Source organism: Dromiciops gliroides, chromosome 4 (genome assembly GCF_019393635.1).
Source record: "Dromiciops gliroides isolate mDroGli1 chromosome 4, mDroGli1.pri, whole genome shotgun sequence".
Classification (NCBI taxonomy): domain Eukaryota; kingdom Metazoa; phylum Chordata; class Mammalia; order Microbiotheria; family Microbiotheriidae; genus Dromiciops; species Dromiciops gliroides.
Genome location: NC_057864.1, coordinates 174304826 through 174311538, shown reverse-complemented (window position 1 = coordinate 174311538; position 6713 = coordinate 174304826).

Genomic DNA, 6713 nt, shown 5'->3' with positions numbered 1-6713 from the left:
TTATAGTTCAGCTACAAGCAATGAGAGTCTATCTATACCTACAGAGGAAATCTTCCAATCAGTATAAGTACTATACAAAGAATATTGTGATGTTATAGGCTATCCCCAAATGACTTGTACTTGGTAAGGGGTTTGGGGCGGGGGGGATAAAAACAATAGAAGGACTTACTATAGATCTTATTTCATTACTTTTTCAATTAAAAAAATCTGCTTCTAACAGTTCTAAACTGTTTAGGAAAAAAACAGTATCTTTTTTTTTTGTTTGTTTTCTTGAACTATTTTCTAATTATTTCTGAAAGTATGATACCATTTTGTCTTCTATTACCTTTATTCCATGGAACTTCCTACTGCAGTTTTTGAGGCCTCAAACTTAGAGTAGCTACAAAGCTTAGAAAGAACACTTTATGCAGGAGACTTGGATTCAAGTTCTGGTTCTGGAAGATTTTAGCTATATGGCCCCAGGTAAACCACCTAATATCCCTAAGCTTCAATTTTCTCCTCTACAAAATGGGATTTATGTAATAATTATACCATCTACCTCATAGAGTTGTGATAATTAAGTGAGATAAGGGGAGAAAACGAATTTGTAAATGAAAAGGTGCATTAAATAAGAGTTATTCTTATTATATCTTTCTCAGCAAGTGTATGAATCCCATGTGTGCCTTAAAAGTCATTCAGTTTTATTATAGTCCCAGTTCCAAAAGTTAACCTAGAGTCTAATCAAACCAATAAGCATTTATTAAATATTTACTATGTGCCAGGTACTGTGGTAAACTCTAGGAGTACAAATGCAAGACAAAATAAAATCAATCCTTGTCCTCCATGATCAAACATTCAAATGAAGGAAGATAAGACATGAAAGAAAGTTAGAAAGGGATTGGAAGTAGTAAATAAAGGTACCCAGAGAAAGGGCATTATAGAAAAAAGAAAGGAGGAAAGTCAGGATTGAAACCTAGAGCAAAGCTTCTTAAACTCTGGGTCACAACTCCATATGGAGTCATATAACTGAATGTAGGGGTCATGAAAAATTTGGTAGTTAATGTTTGATTTGTATACCTACTTGATATACCCATATACTGGGATCCCATAAAAATTCCTTGAGTAAAAAGGGGTCACTAGTTGAAAAAGCTTAAGAAGCCCTGGCCTAGAGAGTAAAGTGGAGATAAGTGGCATCCTTCACAAGGAGGTTCTGGGAAGAAACAGTCAATCAGAGGAAATGAGGAGGGTATTTCTAGTGTGTGAAATCCAGGTCTGACGTGACCTTCCAGGGTAAAGAGGTTGCCTATGGCATTTTAGAGAAAATCTGAGAGGAAAATCAAGACTGTAGCCTGGAGATGAATGAAAAGTTTAGATCATCTTAGAGCTGTTGTAACCAGACCTTATGACAACCATCAAAACAGTTTAAAATTGAGGATAAAATTCCAACTGAGAAAGACTGACCTTATACTCTGTTACACACACACACACACACACACACACACACGTATGCATGCATGCATACACATATGCATACGTGTATGTATCAATATATGTGTGTATGTGTATTTATACTATATGAATATCATTATATACATATAAATAATTTGAACATGATTGTTTACATGTTATATCTCTTCTTTAGAATGTGAGCTCTAGGGGGCAGCTAAGTGGTGCAGTGGGTAAAGCACCGGCCCTGGATTCAGGAGTACCTGAGTTCAAATCCATCCTCAGACACTTGATACTTACTAGCTATATGTGACCCTGGGCAAGTCATTTAACCCCCATTGCCCCGAAAAAAAAAAAAAAAAGAATGTGAGCTCTGTCCTCTAACTGTATCCTCAATGTTTAGTATAGTGCTTGACATATAGTAAGCTTGTACTAAATGCTTGCTGATTTAATTAAATAAATATAGAATTTTGACTTAATTATGAGGCCATAAATTAATTATATATGAATATGTTATGTATGTTTGAACACACATAATATATTATATAATGTTATATATTATATAATTAACAATAAACAAATAATAAAGCAAATTATAATGAATATAATTATTAGTGTAATGATTATTATATTATTATAATATATAATAGACACTAAGCATATATAATATGCCAATAGGTACACATATGTGTATGCACACACATCACATACATTTATTCCTTTATACACAACTATACATACACATGCATGTATACATCCATAACTTGTGATAAGTAGGAAAGGTAAGAGACCAAGTTACTTTCCCAGGGTGATACTTAATAAAGATTGGAGACAAGAATTAAAACCCAGGTTTTCCTGACTCCAAATCTAGTAGTTTATCCACTGTGCCATATTGCTGACACTTAAGCACTTTTCAGGTGGAGAAACTGAGCGTGAGAGAGGTTCAGTGACTTCTCCATGGTTACACAACTAATAAATATCCAAGGTGGGATTAGAAAAGTTTCCTGGGACAGACTAATTAGTCAATCAACAAGTAGTTAGCTACCTACTAGATGCAAGGCATTGTGCTAGTGTAAAAAAGAAACTGGGAAGCCTTTCTGGTCAAAGAATCCAACCTTTATTAAGAGGAAAAAAAAAAAGGTGAGGGCCACAGTCTGCCCAGTATAGTATGAGACTTCAAGATACAGAATTCAGTTATTTATAGGTCTCTTGATTCATGTATGGCACAACAAAGTCCTCTGGAACAGTACTTCTTAAGCTTTTTTCATTCACAACCCAAGAAAGTTTTATGCAACCTTGGGTATATAGGTATATAAAACAAGTACACATAACCTTTTACTGTTGGCAATTTTTTTTGTAAACCCTCACATTCAGTTACTAGACCCCATATGGGGTCCCAACCCACAGTTTAAGAAGCTAGGCTCTAGAAACAGATTCATGCAAGATTACATTTAGCAGGTCATTGTGTCCTAATTTTATGATGTCCCAACTTTGTTCTTTTCTGTGATGTCTCAATTAGCCCCTTAATGTCTCAATTAGTCCTTTTATGGGACTTTATTCATTAATTTTAATGCAAAATTAATGTATAGGTATGATTATTATGGTCACATACTTAAGGTACACACTTTATAATGATTTAGTTACACTTCTAAGGTTAAAGAACACAGGAATTGCCCTGGGACTACATCATAGTTTGGTTACCTGGGACTATGTTATTACTATAAATCACACAATTATTTCTTATCCAAATAATTATATCTGATAAAAAATTAACAAGCCAATACAGAGCAAAGCACTCAAGGCACTGATTGTTTATATTTTTACTTTCACTAGGCATTAGGAATGCAAAGACAAAAATAAAAAGTCAGTGTCTTAACTCAAGAAACTTATGATCTCCCAAGCCTTGAATGTCCTCCCCTCTCTGCTCTGCTCTGCCTATTGACCTCCTTGGCTTCCTTCCCAACTAAAATCCCATTTTTTATTGGGTGCCTTACCCAACTCTTTTAATTTGAATGCCTTCCCTCTGTTAATTATCTACTATTTATCTTGTATATCTCATGCTTTGCATATATTTGTATACATGCTGTCTTCCCCTTTAGATTGTAAATTCCTTAAGGGTAGGGACTATATTTTGCTTTTTTTATATCCCCAGAGTTTAGCATAGGTTTTGTTTACTGATTGATTGATCTAGAAAAGAGAACACAGTCACAGAATTTTGGAGTTGAAAAGGAGCTCAGGTCATCAAGTCCAAACCGTAAATCACTCCAATGTCCAATGAATCATTTTATCCATTACAACATGTTGTCTCTTATTCTTTACAGACAGAATATTCAGAATTATGTAGACTTCTGAATATCCAACACCTCTAAAATGCTTATTTATAAATATCCCTGAGGGGGTTGCTAGATGGAGCAGTGGATAGAGCACTGGCCCTGGATTCAGGAGTACCTGAGTTCAATTCCGGCCTCAGACACTTACTAGCTGTGTGACCCTGGGCAAGTCACTTAACCCAATCCCCCCCCCAAAAAAAAATCCCTGGGGAATATAAACTATTTAGATAGGAACTAGGTTATGAAACAGAAAAGTAACACACAGGGTATGCCCACCAACTGTCCACTAGCTTTTTAGTTTAGTCTAACATCCATAAATGAAAAGTATAATTATTGAAGCAGTGCTATAAATGTATACTTGAACAATTATTAGTCATTCAGTGAAATTGCCAATAAAGGGTAATCTGAATTAGTGAAATCTTTGAGGCAATTTTAGATTAGCAGAATTTATTTTAAATACCCTTTTCTGCCAGCAAAGAGCTAAAATATGCACATATATAGTATTAATAAAAGTTTACTATACCTCATCAAAGAATCAGTAGAAAATAAATTATTGTCTTTCTTGACAATTTATTATTATTGGACTAACTCAAACATATCTACTTTTAAATGGCTTTGATAATTACTATTTGTTTAAGAAATTCTTAATAAGAGAGGGGACTTTTCATTCTGTACTACAACCACCATTATGGTACTTTATAAGAAACAAAAAGATCTGTTTATTTTTTTGCTTTGAAACTTGATTATATGCCCAACTGTCAGTAACTTTAAAAACCAACAATATCTGTGTTTCCCTCCCTAAAATTTTCTCAAAAAGCTTGGTTGCTTTTTACTTGTTTTTTTTTCCTCTAAAATTCCCTTGTCTAGAACTACATGTAGTTGAAAGAAAATGAGTACATGGAATGGGTGTGCCAATAATGCTTATAGTAGTCATTTTGTTGAATTTACTAAACAAAAAGAAAAATCAATTTACCAGAAAATCAAATAAGGCTTATATATTCAATTAATTAAACAAGGTCATAAAGAAAAACTAAGTCTCTGACTGTAGTGAATTGTGAGTCTAGTAACTTGTGATTTAAGAAGTGATTGATCTTTCCTGGTCATTTCCCATTATTAAGATTACTATGATATAAACCTCTACCATATTAGGGAAGTGAAAAAACTCTATGGAGAATTCATATATCCATATGAACCTTATTCAAATAAATAATCTAGTTGACTGAATCCCAAGATAAATTCAACATATGGCAAGAATACAGATCTTTATGTAGTCTTCTTTCATCTTCTTTATAAAAGGGCCATGTTTTCTCAAGACAGCTGAAACTGACATCAAATACCAATGGACGTAGGCTATCTACAAAGAAGACATTCAGTGTAGGTTTCCTTCAAACCTATGCCTTGGGATTTGGGGATATTATAGTTGATTCATGCACGTAAGCAAAGAGGAACACTCCTCTTTCTGACTCAGTTTTAGTCTGAAAATTTATCATATACTTCACATATGTTGTATTCCTCCCATTTATATGGTCTTTTAGGTGACTAATTTTAACTATATTGGGATGATTGATGCACACCCATATATATGTAAATGTATGTATATGTTTGTACATATGCATATATACATATATTTATTGTTCCAATAATATAGTTTTTGTTGTTGTCATGTTATTGTTGTTTCCTATAATTATACTTGTACATAGACATTGTGCTATTATATATGAATATGGATTATTTATAGGAGTGTATGTGTATAAAAAAATCTATACTTTTACATGTATGTGTATACATATATCTGTATACATACACACACACACACACACACACATATATATATATATATATATACTTTAATTGGAATAATAACAGTTCTTATAGTAGTCATTTAATTTACTCAACAAAAAATTTAATTCACTAGCAAATAAAATGAGTCTTCTGGATTAAAAAAAAATCTAAATCCCTGGCTATAAGGAATTATGGCACTAATGAGACCACAATTATAGAATACCTATATCTATACTTATCTATGCATATGTAATTATGTAGGTAAATATGGCTAGATATTCTATACTTACAACTTTATATGAATATATGTGTACATATATATGTAAATATATTCTACACACAAATGTAGGGTGCTTTAATAGCAGATAGTGTCCACAAAATCCCTGTTATAAGAATGCATCTTGTATATTATGCATGCTCCAGAATGCTCTGTGCAAATTTTTAATTATACCATTTCACTAGCATCATTTTTAATTATTTACTACGCAACTGAAAATGCATCGGCAGGCAACCTTTGTGAAGAGCAGATGATTTTATCAGCAAAGGCATGATACTTAAATGGCACTTGCGACTTCTCCAGGGTCCTCTTCTGTCATCCTCATTTAAGTAAAGGCTTCATTGATGTCTGTCTGACAGCCAACAGAACAGAAAGACTAAGGCAACTTGAAGCTAGTGGAACTTTTGCTTCAGTCATGCCAAAGTATTTTTTTTTAATTCTGTTTCTCAGCATGTAGTGAATTCTCTGCCAACATCACTGGGAACTGGGAAAGAAACCGAATGCTATTTAGCAAAAGTAAGAGAACAAGGTATTCCCAAGATCTCTTCATCCTCCCACATTAATTAGGTAAAAGTCTGGTCAAACAGATGGCTATAAACCAAGTCCTTGAGACCAACTCTTTCTCTACATGACTGTCAAAAAAAAAATTAAGAATTGATATAATAAAGAGTGGAATGTTTAAAAAGTAAACAAAGAATCTTCTTAAATTGTATTCTAAACAATGCAATTTCCCATCTGTACTCCCTTGCTTCTAGTTGTATATTAAAAATCAAATATTTATCCATTGTCACAGTTTTTGTTGTTGGACATTCTTCTTCCTCTTTTCCCCCACAAAGACATTTAAATAAAGCCATTGTCCAATATATTAAGATCACTCTGTGAATGTGAATAGAGGAGCA